Genomic DNA, 17,908 nt, shown 5'->3' on the forward strand with positions numbered 1-17,908 from the left:
AAGATTACAGAAGAAAAAAAATCTAAGAAAGAAATTACAGATATGGTGTTATATATCTGCATATAAATGTATGATATTTGGATACAAACAAGATAAACTTAAATTCCTAATGCAAAGATTCAAATTTGACCTCACAGGTATTTCCTCACAACTACTACAAATGTAATGAATCATATGACTGGAATTTGATTTGGGAAATAAATCTCTTTATTCAAAAGAGTCAGGACTTGGGGTGGTAGAAGCATAGTATTTTTTTGCTATTATGCAATTTTATGGAGAAATACAATAATAATAAGGGAGGGGCATTTAAATAAAGAATACTGCAGGCAGAAACATAAAGGTGTTTTTTGTGTTTGTTTTCAGTCAATACTTTAGACCAACTGGATAGAAAGGAGATAGAAGAGGATCTCGGGAAGCAGATCACAAGCCTGATACAAGGTATGATATAGTAATGATGGAAGTTTCTTGAGAGCAGGGACAGTTTTGCTTTTGTCTTTGTATTTACAGTGTCTGGCACAGTCTGTGTCAGACATATGGTAGCTCTTAAAAGATGCTTGCTGTTCTGGGATTATAATATTATAGATTTAGAGAAGGAAAAGGATATTTGATGCAAATCTTTCTTTTTACATTTAAGGAAAGTGAGGCCTGCAGAGATTAAATATGTGCTCAAGGTCATACTGGTAATAAGTGTCAGAGGTTGAGTTCTCTGTTCTCTCTTGGTAATATAGAATATTAAAAACAAAGGACCTATTAGAAACTATTAATGATCGTTAGGAACTTTTCTTGATTCTTTGGAAAAGGAAATAATAAGGCAAACGAGTAAAAGTAGTTCTGAGTAAAGTTAATAGTCCTGGTGGTTTGGAAGAGCCTAAAATAATTCTCTGGGTTTGGGTAGGGCAGATTTGGCACTTGCGTATTTATGCATATGGACCAACCATAGGTACAATCAAATCAGGTTAGGTCTTGTTCAACCAGGAAATCTAATGTGCTAGAGATATTCTTTACATTTTGCTTTGTTTTCAGGGGTTTCAATATGGTCACAGAGGTGAATATCAAAGACCCATTTTGTTTTGTTTCTCTTAACTACAGTCCATAAGAGGAGTTTCAATGAAATATCTAAGTTTGACAAGCAGCTGCATGTGAAGAACGAATTAATTCTATTCTCACTTAAGCATTCCTTTTAAGGGCTTTCAAGTATCCTGTCTCTTCTTATAATACTAATTGGTGTCAAATCTTATGGTGGAAGAGAGATGAGGAGCTTTTTTTTTTTAGGCTTTGGACAAATTAGAATAATTCAGAGAAGAATCATGTAGATGATAAAGGGCCAGAAGGCATGACTGGAATTTAAGCAGTGAAATACACATTTTAGTTCGACTTTAGTTGTAGGAGGAGCAAAGGGCAAAAGTTTTAAAAGATTATCAAGTGTGGAGAAGGGAAAAGAATTTGTTTCAAAATTATCCAGAGGAGAAGAGCTAGGGAGATGGGAAGATATTTAATAATTTTAAAAATATTGTCTGATATATCTAAAGATAGTCAGACATCTAGATATGTGGAGGAAAGATTGGAAATAGTCAATTGGAGAAAGTTTGAAGGAAACTCTTAATCTTCAAGTGAAAGTTCTATAGCCTAGCACTAAGCAATATATATTGACATATCATTTTCTTTTTTTATATATTAAGCTTTTTATTTTCAACACACACACACATAGATAATTTTCAACATTTACCCTTGCAAAATCTTGTGTTTAAATTTTTTCTTCCTCCCTTCCCCCCACTCCTTCTGATGACAAGTAATCCAATATATGTTAAACGTGTGCAGTTCTTCTATACATATTTCCACATTTATCATAGTGCACATGAAAAATCAAATCAAAAAGAAAAAAAAATTGAGAAAGAAAACACAATGCAAGCAGATAACAGGAATAAAATGGAAGAAGTTTTATATTGGGATCCACACTCAGTCTCCACATAGTCCTCCCTCTGGGTGCAGATGGCTCTTTCAATCACAGGCTTTGGAACTGGCCTGGATCACCTTAGTGCTGAAAAGAGCCATTGACATATAATTTTCAAGTATTTCTCTAATGTAAGAGGATGTCTGTGTGTGCATGTGTGTGTGCACATGCATAGTGGCAGGTTGTTCCACTTCTATTCTACATATCTAGTTCTGATAATATACTGCCCTCTTTCCAAGTAATACTATAACAGACTGTAGCATCTTAAATCTGAGAGGGGCACTAATATAATCAAAAGCAAGCTAGGTGGTGCAGTAGTTAGGTTATCTGGTCTGAGCCAGGAAGACTCATTTTTATGAGTTCAAATCTGACCCCAGGCACTTATTAACTGTTTGACCCTGAGCAAATCACTTAATCCTGTTTGCCTCAGTTCTTTTATCTATAAAATGAGCTGGAGAAGAAAAAGGAACAGAGGATCTAGAGATAGTATTGTAATAATTTGCTTCATTCTTTTATTCCTTGAAGGTAACACCTGATGAACCAGTATGTCTAGCTCCCCTGGGGTACTACAGTAAAATTGTAAGATGCAGTTATTGCCCTTAGAGCATTTTTAGACCATTTGTAGTAATCCCCATGAAGCAATTAGACAAAACAGACAAAATAATAATGAAGGTTTGAATGCTTTGATATCCATTAAATAGGCAGGATAAGTTTAGGGTCTGGTTTGTCCATTCTATTTCACTTTAGGAAACTAGAACTTTGAGAACCTGAAACTTGCCAACTTTGAGATTCAGAAACTCTCATGTGTAAACTCTGGGTATATGTAGGGAAAGTAGGTTTCAGTGATTTTCTTTCTTTGATTCTCATTAAGATCAAATTACATTTTGGCTTGAGGCAAGCATCCACTGAAAAAATATGACTTTAACAACAGAGCCCACTGATTTAGTGGTATAGCACTGCAATTTCTAGTTTAAAAAAATCATCCATTCTTTTCTTTCTTGCTTAGAAAACACTTCTTGCCTAAGAAATCAGCAGGGGATGGAAGCTCATTCTGCCCTCTGGTAATGGGAATTGAATAAATTCAAGTACTGTCTTATCTAAATGGTTTGACAAGTTCCCATTTGCCAGGCTAATTACATCAGTCTGTTCTCTCTCTCCGAGTTCGCTCCATCTCCCAACATTGGGGACTTGGCAGGTGTTAGCATTCCGATGCTGCCGTAATACACAGTTGAACTATGAAGTCTATTACTGCAGCATTGGCAAAGCCAAGAGAGACACTTATTTGCTGACCTAGGGGGTCCTCAGAGCTGTGTACTTCTAATAAAATAAGTGAAGATTTCACATTTATTTCTAAGTAAATTCCTGCAAAGGAGTAACAAGGCTAGTGCAGTTTTATCAAGAGAGACCCAAATAAGAGCTTCCAGCTTTGAGGAGAAACCTAGAAGCATTGGGAATTGGAGAGATTCTCATTGTCATTGGATATCTCCTGTTAGATACTCTCTCTTTTCAGTACTCCATCACAGTATTTTCTTTCTCCAAATACAGAAACATCCTTTTGTAGACATGCTGTCAAGGAGATTCTAATCCTTGGCATCTCTGAATATTTAAATAATGAGCTATGTAAGCACAAGAGTCTCAAGAATTGATGTAACTAAAGATCTTGAGACATTGTGGGATGTGGAGGAAATATTGGGAGGAGTCAACCAGAGGACATGAAGGACAAAATCTCTACAACTTATCACTTGGCTACATGTATTGACACAGAATTTTCAAGTGTGTGTGTGTGTGTGTGTGTGTGTAAATGGATTGTTTCACTTCTATCATACATACCCAGTTCTGACAATATACCTTCCCTTTTACCCCAGTAACACTAGAACTGAGTTTAGCATCTTAGATCTGAATGATGAATCTTAGAGATCATTTGATCTGATCAATTTTTGAGTAAAAGGAAATTTTAAAAATTATCTTTTCGAGAATGATTGTCTTGAAGCATCAGAGAAAAATTTTTAAAGTTTGTTTATCTGAACAGCAAATGTAATGCTGGGGAGGGGAGAGAAGAGATAAGGTTAAAAAAGTTAAAGTGTTTGAGCCTTAGGGTAATGACAATGATGAGAAAGAGAATGCAGGCATTTCACTGTGTCATCTCTGATTCTTGTATCCCTACACTTCCAGGAGCACATATAAAATCTCAGATTTGGCTTTTACAGCTCATCACAAAGTGACCTCTTCTTACCTCTCTAGACTTCTTATGTTTTAATTGTCTTCACATCTACAATTCAGTGACCCTGACCTTTTTGTTCCTTGCCTATACTCTCCCTTTCACTGCCATATCCCATGCCTAAAATGTTGTCTGTCTCACCTCTGTGTGAAAGCTACCTTGGCTTCCTTCAAGATAGCTCAAATCCTATTTTCTACAAGAACTTCAAATCTATGGTTAAAGGAAAGCCAGCACTTGGGAAAAAGGCACAGAATGGAACATTTAAAATGAAAGAATCTGTATTCAAATACAACCTCTGCAACTTCTTCCCACAAGCAGGTCTCCTAACCTCATTAAACTTAATTTTCCTCGTCTGGAGAGAAGTTGGCTTAGATGATGTATCTGTCATCATCCCATGTGCATAAGCTGAATGATGGTGGTCTTAAGCTACTTGTTATTGTTCCTCTCCTTTTTCTTCTCCCCTTTTCTTTCCTTCCTTTTTGTGTAATCTCAGTACAGCTGACCCTCACCAAAATGAATACTTTTGGTAGTGCTTTCTTTAGAGGGGAAGGTATTTAATATATAAAAATTTAAAAATCTTAGGGATGCCTAATTTTTTTTTCTTTCCAGATTAGAAAGAATTCATTCTTGTCTTTGTAAGGGAAATTTCTATTATTTCATTCAGCTATTAGAGAACTAGCAACAGATTCTGATAATGCCATATCTTTTTGGCTCAGAATTATTTAAATAATCAAATAACTTTGGAAGGTGGAGAAGGACCTAATTCAATATTTGAATAAAGTTTCCTCTAGTTAATAGTTAATGAAAGCTTGTGAAAGTCATTATATCAAAACCTTGGAGCATACAAATCAAAGTGTGTATATGTGTGTGTGTGTGTGTGTATATATATACATACAAATCAAAGTTTTGTGTGTTTTTATATATATAGGTATATATATATACATACACACATGCATGTGTGTGTGGGTGTGTGTGTACACTTTCCTCAAATAATCACCTTTTATCAACCAAAGTGCTAGGAACTTAGGGTAATAAAAAGTGCTCCCAAGAGGGAAATAAGTGTTCAACAAAATTTTCTGGACCTTGCGATCTGAGATTTCTTTCTAAATTCCTTGCCAGTTTGAAAACTTTCCCCAGAACAACTCCAAGAGATGAGTTGATCCATGTCAATAGTAATTGGGTAATATTATCCTTTCTTCCCATACTCTCTATTGTTCCTTTGTTTCCAGTAACAGGTGTTTAAGAGTAGTGAGAGAGCTGTCATGATTTAATCCTAGAAACCTCATACTAGCTAGCTTCTGGGAGCTGGGTTCTTCCATGTAAAGTTATTTTCATACACTGTAGATGAAAAGTTGTAACAAGCATGCAGGCGAGTGGAATAAATGTCTTTTGAACAGACTGTCATAATTTATCTTTAAGTAGGAAAAAAATCAGTGTCCTTCAATGGGATTATCTTTCTGCCCTCTTGATGTCAATTGGGACTCTCATTATTACTGGTGGCAGATAACAAGGATAGCAGCTTTCAATGTTCATGTGAGAGGGGCACTAAACACTGGTGTAGGATTTGAGCCACAATACTAAGAGTATTCATTTAGATTTTTTTTTCCTTAATCTTTAGGGGAAATTATCTTTGGATCTCAGAATCATAATAATCAGTCATAGACCAAAAATAAGTCAAAGATTTTACATAATTGGCCTTTCCTTTCCTGAATTGCTGATACCTTTTACTTATGATTCTTGATTTTTCTTTGTTCCCAGTTATGAGCTGTATCATAATATTTTTGTAAGTCATGTTAGGTTATGGTTGATCCTACCTACCTGTCCCAGCCACTGATGACCTCTTTTCTAGTCAGTTCCCTGAATTTGTATGTTAGTCTCAGATGAAATGATAATACCAGGACTATTAATGGTGTTTAAGTCCTTAGAACTGCTAACATTAGGATTATTAAAAGTGTTAAGGTTCTTGAATATGCTGTATGCAATTTTCCTAAATCTTAATAATTATAATTGCTTCTAAAGATATGAACATTATAAAAATATTATAGTATTAGTGAATAAAATATGGTATATGAGGTTTTTTCTTTTACCAGATAGATTAATATTGTAATGGGAGCTGTGACATTCATAACATAACATTTGTAGAAAGTTGATTAAAATTACCAGTAGTTTAGGTAATTTATCAACTGGCTTATATAACTCGTGTCATAGTCACTTAGAAGTTATTTGACTTTAAACAGGTCACTTAAGACTTTATAAGCTCAGTTTCTTCATCTGTGAAATGGGAATGATATTTTTGGCTACTCTCTAGGATTGTTGTGAGAATGGCATGATATGTAAAATACTTTTCAGCTTTTAAAACACTAGATAAAGGTGAGTTATTATTAAAAACTACCTTAAATGTAGCAGTTGTGTTTGTTGTGCTCACATCTTTCTTCCATGTACCTATAGCAGTTAGTACAGTGCTTAGCATATCAGAAGGGCTAAGTAAATATACAATATTCACTGATAGATTTGAAATTCCCAACAGTGCTAAAAACTGGAATACTTTTGAAATGTAAGAAGTGCAGAAATGGAAATTACTATTTCTTTGCTCTTGAGCATAGATATCTTCCAGTTTTTTATCTACACCTTAGTACTGGGAACTCTCTCATCCCAAGTTTCAGTCCTAGTACTTGGGCAGATACAGGAGAATGTTGTAATTTACAACCAACTCCCCACCCAGTTTTGAGACTCAAATCTCCATCCAGGTTTGGTTTCTGTGCTTTTTGACTGGAGTTGTTTCCAGATGTCAAGTGGAAGAGATGTACAATGCATCAAAGTGATTATTCTGCCAGGATACTCTGGTATATGTCAGTGTTATAGAAAGTTCTGCCAGCAGTTGAACGTCTTTGTCCTTCTTGGAAATTTATTCACAACTAGAGGTAGAAGATTAAGGCATGGAGTATGAGAGCACATGCATTCAACACATAATACCATTTCCAATTATGTTAAACCCAGGTGTGTGTTAATAAAAGCCTTATTTATTAATCCATTGTTTCTTGGCTTCTAACATTAATGTTTCCACCGTGACTTGGTTCCACAGGGTTTCTATCTGTTTTATGGTGTTAAGTCAATTACCTTGTTGCTTTTATTTTTATACCAAAGATCTTGGAACCTTTTAGTTACCTACCTTTTTTTTCCCTAAGGTATTTAAATGACTTAAGGTTTTATTTATCAGGTTCTTGCCTTATCTTTTTTTAATCTTTGGTAGACTAGTCGCTTTGTTTGTGAGCAAACTTTTTCACTTCTCTTGGTTAGTAAGCTAACAGCTCCTCATTCTGAAGTATTGACCTGATACTCAGAGAACACATTTCTTAATTGGCGTTGAGTTATTTCGGCTAAGATTGCCAACTATCCAATGTTGACCTAAACAGATTCAACATTTCACAATAACAAAAGATTTAATAAGTGCCTACTATATGCAAGACACTGGATATATAAAGACTAAAATAAGAACAAGTTTATAGCATGTGTACAAATATGCATGGAATGAGGTGGGGTGTTGGGAGTGCAAAGAACAGAGCAACGTACTGAGGGGGTACTTTGGAAGGAAAGAACACTTTCATTTTGGTAGATTAGGGAAAGCCTCTTGTAGAAGGTAGAAACTGAGTTGTCTTGAAGGAAAGAGAAAGATTTTAACAAGCTGGGTTGAGAAAGGAACTTATTTCTGGCATGAGGGATGAACTACACAGATACATAAAGTTAGGAGAATGTTTGTTGATCTTGGGGAACAGTAGCCCTATTTGGCAGAAACAGAATGTCAAATCAACAAGCATTTACTTGACTTGAATATGTGAAGACAAGTGATGTAAACTAAGTCTGACAAAGTAGTTTGAAGCCAAATCATGGGAAGACCTTAGAAGACAGTTTAATAGTTTTATATATATAAGCAAACAGGGATCAATGAATGTTTTTGATCAAGAGAGAAGTATAGCCATGTCTAAGTATTAGAACCTTCCCAAAATTAGGAATGTAGTGTTAGTCCATAATGACTTATAAAGCATGTATTAAGTACCCACTGTGTGCCAGACACTATGCTAGGCAATGGAGATACAAAGATAAAAATGTTTTTTTCATGAGATGATTCCTGCTCTAAAAGAGCTTACATTCAGCTAGAAGTGGAGTTGTGGCATATATATACTTAATAGATATAAACTTTATATTAATACAAATAGATAGAAAATAAATATAAAAGTTAAATAAATATAAAATATAGAGAAAATAAATATACAGTAATTTAGCAGAAGCACTAAAAACTAAGGGAATGAGGTTCCATTTGAGTTGTAGCTTGAAGGAAATCAGGGCTCCAAAAGGCAAAAGTGAAAAGAACAATGTTCTAGGCATGAGAGCTAGATAGGATGTACTTAGTCATAGTGGAGAAACATGGAATGTTGTAAACACAGAAGAGCAGGTAAATCAGTCTTCTTTGAGCGACCAAGTCACTTTGATTCTTACAAATATCCAAATTAAAAATAGAGGATAAAAGGCCCCCCAAAATAGAGGATATATGAAGAAAGATACTACCTGCATCCAGAGAAGGAATAGATAAATAGATATCTAGAATAATTTACATATATATATTTATGTCTAATGGTAGCCATCTCTAGGATGGGGATGGGAGAAAAAAAGGGGAAAAAAAGAAACATGATAGCTTTATTATATATTTAGAAGGAATATTAAGTTCTACATAATAAGTCAGCTTCATATATAGTCATTTTTATTATATTATGTTATAGAAATACTTGTTTTATTCCAAAAATGAAAATTAAAAATTAAATAAAAATTTTAAAAAGTCACTTTGGTTGGAACATATATATATATGTGTGTGTGTGTGTGTGTGTGTGTGTGTGTATGTATATGTGTATGTGTGTGTAGGAATAATTTGTAATCAGCCTAGAAGATTTTAAATAACAAAGGTAACATTTTAGCCATGTTGCTATAGAGAGCCAATTAAGGTTCTAGACCAGTGATGTGACATTATGAAGGGTATGGAGAAATCAAAGGCACCATTGTTGATGCAATACCCAAGCCTATGTTTTTATTAAAAAGAGCACAGTATTTGAAATCAGAATGCCTAGGTTTGAATTCTTACACTTCTTTTTATTATCTTGAGCAAATACTTAAACTTTTCTGGGAGTCAGTTTCTTCATCTCTAAAGTGAGGGCATTGGTCTTGATGATGCATGATGATGCATGTTTCCCAAGACCAGCAAGCATTCTCCTAGCTTTATGTATCCATGTAATTCATCTCTCATGCCAGAAATATGTTCCTTTCCCATCCCAGCCTGTTAAATCTTTTTCTTTCCTTCAAGGCAACTCAGTTTCTACCTCCTACAAGAGACTTTCCCTAGTTTACAAACGGAAAATGTTCTCTCCTTCTGCAAATACTCCTTGGGCACTTGTCTCTCTGTCATTGGGTTTTTCTGACCCAGGCCCAGCTAATCCACATGAGCATCTGTCTTGCCAGTGATGATATACTTTGTCTAGAAGTTCTGTTTCTGCTAGAGCCCAAGCAAAAAACAAAACATGCTAGAAGTTCTCAGAAGACCGACAGATTTGTCTTTCTATTATATACTAAAAAGTGTTGAATGATGAAGTAAAGTTAGTTTAGTCCACTGAAATGTTTTCAGAATAAATAGGATGTCTCCTTTAAAATGAAATTGTTGACCCTCAATGACAAAAGAAAGAAAAATCTCTATCAAGTGAAGTGCAGTTGCTAACTATATTTAGTTTGCACATGTTTTCATTATTTTGTATTTAAAATGATATAACATTTAAATTTGCAGTTTGAACTCAAAACTATTTGGTGAGTCAGGATGATGATAGACTAAGTATTGTAAATACATTGAGGGCAAAGACTGTTTCTTTTATTCCATCTATCTTCAGAGTGTCTGGCCCATAGAAGGTGCTTAGTGAATCCTTGTTTTAATTGAATTAATTTTTAAAAACTGATCCCATTCAACTGCATTCAGAGAACATTAAATTAAAATAAAAGATATTCATTTTTTGTAGCCTGACTTCCCGAAACTGAAACCCTTTCCAGGGTTAGCAATGATTTAAGATCCAATTCCTATGTCCTTTGTTAAGTCTTTTGAGGCTATTGTTCATTTTCTCTCCCAGGACACTCTTTTCGTTTTAGTGAAACTTCTCTTGAGGGCAGCTATATAGTTCAATGGATAGATCCTAGAGTGTGGTCTCAGGCATTTACTAATTATGTGACTCTGGGCAAACAACAAACTTTTCTTCCTTAGTTCGGACCTTCCCTTTCTACCTCTTCCCAACCCCTCCCCTGAATCTTTCTGGCTGATCTTCAGTTTTCTTTTCTAAATAACCATCCATAGCTCAACTCCTAACTCCAAGATTCTATCCTGGACTTTCTTTTCACTCTTGTTTCTATGGACAATCTCAACTCCTTCGAGTTCATTTTTTTATCTTTATGCAAATTATTTCCAAATCTAAATATCCAGCTGAAATCTCTCTCCCTAGTTCCACTCTTGTTAATTACACATTTTGTTTATAAGACATCTCCAACTGGATTTCCTATAGGTATCTTGAACTCAACAGGTCTAAAGTAGAATTTATCCCCAACTGCCTATTGGATATCTCACAGACATCTTAAATTCGGTATATCTTGAAGTAATTATCTTTCTCTTGAAACCTTCTCTTCCTCCAAAATTCCCTGTTACTGACAAGAGCATCACCATGTTCTCATTCACCCAGTCCTACAACCCAGGTAGGTGTCATCCTGAACTCTCTACCCTCTGTGACTCACATATTCAATCTTTTATTAAGTCCTGTCACTGTTACCTTTAAAGTATCTTTTAGGGTTCTTCACTGTTCTGACATTGCTAGCATCCTGATTCTAGCCCTCATCACCAACACCTGCATGATTACAATAACCTTCGGTTTGGTCTGAAGTTTCTTCTTATTCTTACCCAAACTCCACTCAGCTATCAAAGTGATCTTTCTAAAGAGCAGGCTTCACCATGTTTCCCCACCCCCACCCTTCTATTCTATTAGCACCAATGGTCACCATCGCATTCAGAGTAAGCTATAAAATCCTGTAGCATTTAAAAGCCTTTTATAACCTAGTCCCTTACTACTTTTCAGTCTTCTTAGACATTATTCCCCCTTATTTAGTGACACTGGCCCCCATCTCACAACTCCATGCACTTTTATGTGATTGTATTGCATGCCTGGAATTCTTTCTATTTTATCTCTTCCTCCTAGTTTCCTAGTATCCTTCAAGTCCCAGTCAAAACTATACCTTCCCTGATCCTCCTTAAGCCCAGTGCCTTCCCTCAGAGTTTCTTCAATTTATCCTCTATCTTGTTTGAATATAGTTATTTGTACATTTTCCTTCCTTTAGACTAGAAGCTTCTAGAGTAGGAAATATTTTTTATTTGTTTCTGCCTTTCTTTGTATCCTTAACCCTTAGCATAATGCCCGGTACATAGTAGATATTTAACAAATGCTTATTGACATGACTGACTTGTTGAGTTCATTTCTTCTCTCTTTCCCTTCCTCTTCTCTACTTTTTAACTTCTTTTTTTTTAAATAGCTTTTTATTTTTCAAAATACACTCAAAGATAGTTTTCAACGTTCACCCTTGCAAAACCTCATGTTTCATATTTTTTCACCTTCCCTCCCCCATTGTCCCCTTTCCTATTCATCAAATAACCCAATATAGGTTAAACATGTGTAATTCTTTTAAATATATTTCCACATTTATTATGCTGCATAAGAAAAATCAGACCAAAAAGGGGAAAAAATTAGAGAGGGAAAAAAACAAGCAAGCACACAACAATAACAAAGGTGAAAATATTATGTTGTGATCCATATTGAGACCCCATAGTTCTCTGCCTTGTAAGACCTCCCACTTTGAATCTGAGGGACCAGGTAAGAAGCATCTATAATTGTGAATTGCTTAAGTAGGACCATGTCTGAATTCCTATTCTCATTGAATGGAGTAAATTTTTTGGCACTCAGATATTTGTTAATGATAATTGTATGTCTCTAGTGCATTACAGAATTCATTAGAGTGTCTGCTCAGATACTCTTCTCTCCCATTTAATAATGCCCAGTTGCAGACTTATTAAAAGGACCAGCTCTCTTGCTCTGATTAGGTCTGAGTGCATGGAGCAGCCAATAGGGATCTATTCATTATCAGCAAGTTTTTCCTTATGATCCTTATGATAACCTTCAGAATCCTGCTTGTTAGGTATACTCTATCTGAAATGATGGAGTTTTTCTTAGTAAGCAAAGATAGTGTGAAGGTCTGGGCAATGATTCCCAAAAGAACCTTTGAGAACTTTAGTTGTGTTCAAAAGCAAACAGATTCCATTTCTTTTTAGCCACAATGTGATGCCTAGGAAGAATAAAACATTGATATTACTCATTGGTATTTATCTCAACTGTACTTTTATCCTTTTTCCCTCTACCTCTTCCCACTATTAATTTCCTTCCCTACTGATACTATTTTCATTATCTAGAGTTGAATAGAATCTCTTCTGTAGTGGAATATTGTTTCCTAGCTTCCTATAGCCAGTGTGATAAGATGGCTTAAAATCAGTGTCACACTAAACCATATTCTCTTAGTAGATATCCTATGACAGGTGCTAGGACTCTCTGAAATCTATCCATGATTTGCTCATTCACTCAACAAAAAAATTTGAGCACCTAACCTATTCTTTGCCAGGAATGGTACTAGGTATTAGCAATACAAAGACAAAAATGAAACAGCATAGAATGATGTTCTTTGAGGGCAGGGACTATTTAATTTTACTTAATAAAAGTTTTTTGATTGTAAATGTAATTTAATTGTAATTGGAGCTAGGAGGGCAGACACTAGTATCTGAAGAGATAGGAAAAGTCTAATGAAGGAAGTGATGCTTAAGCCAAACTTTGAAGGAAGCTTAGGGTTTGTGGAAAGCAGAGATGAAGAATTGCATTTCAGGAATGGAGGGAATGGAATGGAAATGAAAGGTTAAGGATAGAGAACTTGTAATACTTCACAGAGTCATATATTATATGCCTGGGTAAGAATTCTATTTGTGATTTTTGTCCCTAAAGTCACTAAACTGTGCGTACCATACCATTTAACCCAGTGATACTAATGCTATACTTATTCCCCAGAGAGATCAAATATAGACAAAAGGATTTATAGGAGCTTCTTTAGTAGTGGCAAAGAACTGGAAACTAAGAGAGTGCCCATTAATTGGGGAATGGCTGAACAAATAGTGGTATATGAAGGTAACAAAATGCCACTTTTTCTATGAGATGATTAAATGAAATTTATTTTCAAATAATTTCATTACATATCCTTCAGAGACATTTCAGGGAATTCTTTTCAACAATGAATAAGATATCCAAACCCTCAACCAATATGAAGTATGTTTAATAGTAGAGAAAGAACATTTGAGTTCCACCTAATTCTTCTTTTCCTGCTATGATAAGAATCAATTCATATTATACTGTGCTTCATTTGGGGGCTTATTCTTTGTATGTTTTCCAACATTTTAATACTTGATGCAATCAAATGATATGAACAAAGTTTCTATACCAGATTAAAAAATCACTATATTATTCATTTAACAAAGTCTATTAAAATAGTTTTATTCCCCCACCCCTTATTTCTCCAGCAGTCTAATGGAAAAAGTAGGAAAGGTAGAAAATGCATTTTATAATAAAGCATCTATCAGTAAAAAGAAAAAATGAAGAAGAGGAAGATTTTAAAGAAACCTGGGAAGATTTATATGAATTTGTGCAGAGTGAAATAAGCAGAATCAGAAGAACAGTTTATGCAATAACAATACAATATTTATACAATAGCAGGCAATAGGGAGTCATTAGAGTTTTGAGCTGAGAAATGCTATAGATAGACCTGTAGTTTAGGCATAATAATTTGGACCATGAATAGGGGAGGAGACAAGATTTTAAGCAGAGAGACTAACAAGAGGCTGTACTTCAGTGGTGATTGTGTGAGTGGAGAGAAGAGGATGGTTTTAACAAATATTACAGAGGAAGAGTTGAGACTGCAAAGTGAATAAAAGAATGATGGTGGAAATGTGGCCATTAGGAAAAAAGGTAGATTGGAGGAAGAGATAATGAATTCTGTTTTAGATATTTTGAGTTTAGGGTAACTTTAAGTTATCTAGTTGAAAATATAGAGAGTTTGTAAAATTAGAGCACAGGAGAGAAAAAAAAAACAACTGGATTTATGGATATGAAAGCCATCTGCATAGAAATAGTTGAACCCAAGAAAACTAATGAGATCATCAATAAAGAAGGTATTTTTCAAAAAAAGAGAGAAGTGCCCAGGACAGCAATTTAAGGGATATCATGGGAATGGGAATGTGGTTAATGGCATAGAAAATGTTAGTATAATATAGCTGACCCAGATCATAAGTTTATCTGCACAATTTTTGCACCTACTTTACCTTGTACTATTGGATCTTTGTAGCCCTTATTCTATTAATTTACTTTTAAACAGAACATATATTTACTTGGAAAGTATTATCAGAAATCAATGTTAGTGTTTACCTCTAAAAATTACTATATATTTTTTTATCTGCATGTTGTTGTGTTTTAGTTGTTTTTTCAGTTTGTTCAGGTTGTTCACTTGTATTTTGTTGTGTTCAGTTTTTTCAGTTGGGATCTCTTTGTGACCCCTTTTGGAGTGTTTTTTTTTTTTTTTGACAGTGATACAGGAGAGATTTTCTAATTCCTTCTCCCATCCATTTTACAGATAAGAAAATGAGGCAAACAAAATTAAATGACTTATCCAGGATCATAGGCTAGTACATGTCTGAGGCCAGAGTCAAACTCAGGAAAATGAATCTTTCTAACTCTCTCCACCATATTACCTAGCAACTCTATCCACCATGTTATCTAGAAGCAAGCATTTTGTTTATTTCTATTTATTCTGTTCAAGAATTTACATTCCTTGAAAAAAGATGCCATTTTTGGGTTCTGGCTTTGTAATACCAGCCCTTGCATAGTGCCAAGAATATAACGTCAAGTGAAAAGAATATATTTAACTTGTTTTGCAAACCTTAAAATAATAAAATAGAAATATTAACTAATGGTAGCAATGGTATTAGGAATAGTAGTTGTAGTTGTAGTGATAGCAATAGTTGTAGTAGTAGTAGTAGTATTTAATAAAGGCTTGTTGAATGAATAAATCAGAATACACAAAAGGATTCCCTCAGATTCAAATTAAGGCAGTGTGTATAGTGTATCAAATGAATAAAATTGTCACTTTATATATTGTATGAATAGAACAGTAAGCGTTGTAAAGTTGGGGATTCTATTTTATTTATCTTTTTATCCCTTAAAGTTCCTTGCACAGAGCTAGCTCTCCAAACCCCAAAAAGCCAAAACCGAATTTGACTGAATTTTTTCAGCTGTTTTAGATGTAACTGAGTCCCTTCCTCCATCCAGTCTTTTAGAAACAAAGCAGTGAAACTATTCTTTTTATATAGACTTGGGCTTCTTTTATGGGGAAATGGGATGTGCTATGTTGCAATAAATTTTGGTAGTTTGTTTCATGTTGCCTTCCCTACAATGTAGCTTCTATCAATACTTCCCTTTTCTATGTTAGATAACTTCTAGAGGGATTAAGTGATTTTTCCCAAAGGTGGATTGGCCTCAGATTTGCATTCTTTGAGCTAATGGAAAGAATACTGAAGTTGAGGGATCAAGATTTGAGAAGCAACTCCAGCATACACAAGTTGAATTTGGTCTGTTGTAGCTGGACATTTAGTTGTTCTGATTCTCAGTGTTCTCATATATAAATTGGGGATAATATTAGTGCTATCTACTTCCCAGGGGGATTTATAAACTATAAAACTGATATTATTTCTCAGATTTGTCTCCCAACTTTATCCAACTTTATACTTTGTAGAGCCTCATATTACCCAGATGTAATATCCACTATAATGATGTTTTTGGTCTCCCAAGCTACTTGTCCAGTTGTAAGCAGACTCCTAATATTTTCACTTAGATTCTGATCTGCTCAGTAATCTCCCACATGGTGCTCTCCTGAAATAATTTAGAGTATGGCTCACTGCCACACCTGCAGTGATTGATGATTGCCCAATTGGTGATATGATGTCTGGAACCCATGAGGTGAGGCAGCTTCAATTGAGCAGAAATCTTGTTATTCCTGGCTGACTATCCCCTTTGTGGGCCAGAATGAATAAAGTGGTAGATGACATTTTGTTTTCAGCTCCCATTTCACCACCACCCCACCCCCACCTCTAAGACCTCACATGGTGCAAATCTTTCAGTTCTCCACAATAAGAAATTGGTTAGGGTGACTGTGTTTTTTTCTTTTCCTGAGTAAAAAAAAAAAAAAAAAAGTTTGCAGTGTCCTTATTGGTCTTAGCAATATGGGAGTAGAGGTTGGCAGTACTAGGTGACATTTGGTTAATCTTCAGCATTGAATCCAATTGCTGAGTCCAAAAAGCTATATTATAAAAATAATTTCAATTCAATATAGCTTTTTTAAGAGACTGCTTTGTGTAAAGATTGTGCTATGAATACAAAAAGAAACTTCTCTCCCATCCCCAGGGGGGGAGGAAAGCCTACAACCTGCAATAAAATAATAAAACAATAAAAACAAAAGAATAAAACAATAACAACAAAAAGTAACAAAACTTTACAAGTGCACAGAAAAGAGATTGAGGGGATAGAGAGGAGAAGGGATAGTAAATTAAAATTGCTGCTGGTTTGTCAGTTATTTTTTTTTTCCTTTTCTCACAGTGTTCTGAAAATCTTTTAGGCAATAATGTAACTGGTTTGTTGAAATGCTCCTAATAATAATAATAATATTGATTATAACTGACATCATGATTTAAGGTTTGTAAAATGTTTTACATATATAATCATGTTTGATCCTCACAACAGTATTCCATTCCCAAGAGTGTTATCCTTATTTTACAGAAAAAAGACTAAGGCACAATTTAAGTGATCCCACTTATTATCTTCATTTTACATGTAAGAGGATAGGAAAGAAAGATGTAGATCTCTTGTGACTCCAAGCCCTTCATTGTCCTTTTGCCACTTAGTTCAGAATTAAGTGATCATCTCTGGAGCCTGAAGGACATTGTGGGAGATTCACTTTCAACTTTGGAACAATTGGCAAGTTCATGGTTAACCCCTACTGGTCGAGTTAGACTTCTTGTTCTTTGCTAAGTGGGATGAAGGGTTTATCTGGTCTGAGTTGAAGAATGGAAAATAATAATATTCTAGGCAGCTTTTCAGATAGCCCCTTATTCCTGTCTTCAAGCTAGCAGGCAACTAGTGTCAACCCAAGAGGAAATAATGTTGATTTTATATGGTTAATTGTTTATAAACTTCCCCTGGGCCAGGATTGTTGGCAATCTTTTTTTTTTTTTTTAATTATTCCTTGTCTAAGTTCAGGACAATATACATGTATTGTTAAGCTCATCCAAGAAATATGTAATATTTTACTGACATCCATGATCTCCCTTTTCCAGAAGCTGTGAATGAAGTAGCCTGTAGCATCATTTGTACTTCAGTGATGGACCAGAATTTGGAGCTTAGTCCAAATGGAATTAGTCTGCAAAAACAAATCTACTTACATCTTTTGAAAGTGTGGTGCTAGGCTGGTTTTAAGCTCTTGTGTCTACATTTACTAGTGGTATCACTTGATCTGAGAAAGCTAAGTAGAATCAC

At 34.9% G+C, this 17,908-nt stretch overlaps 1 protein-coding gene across 5 annotated transcripts in view; it reads left to right on the forward strand.

Annotated features, from left to right (window-relative positions):
* The window catches only part of LYPD6B (LY6/PLAUR domain containing 6B), a 220,211-nt gene that overhangs the window by 129,866 nt on the left and 72,437 nt on the right, over nucleotides 1–17,908 (forward strand). For all 5 annotated transcript variants that reach the window (XM_031960055.1, XM_031960052.1, XM_031960051.1 and 2 more), the window contains one exon: nucleotides 364–438. The gene's annotated coding sequence lies outside the window, so the exon portion shown is untranslated. The remainder of the gene's footprint in view (nucleotides 1–363; nucleotides 439–17,908) is intronic.

Source organism: Sarcophilus harrisii, chromosome 3, assembly GCF_902635505.1.
Source record: "Sarcophilus harrisii chromosome 3, mSarHar1.11, whole genome shotgun sequence".
NCBI lineage: Eukaryota > Metazoa > Chordata > Mammalia > Dasyuromorphia > Dasyuridae > Sarcophilus > Sarcophilus harrisii.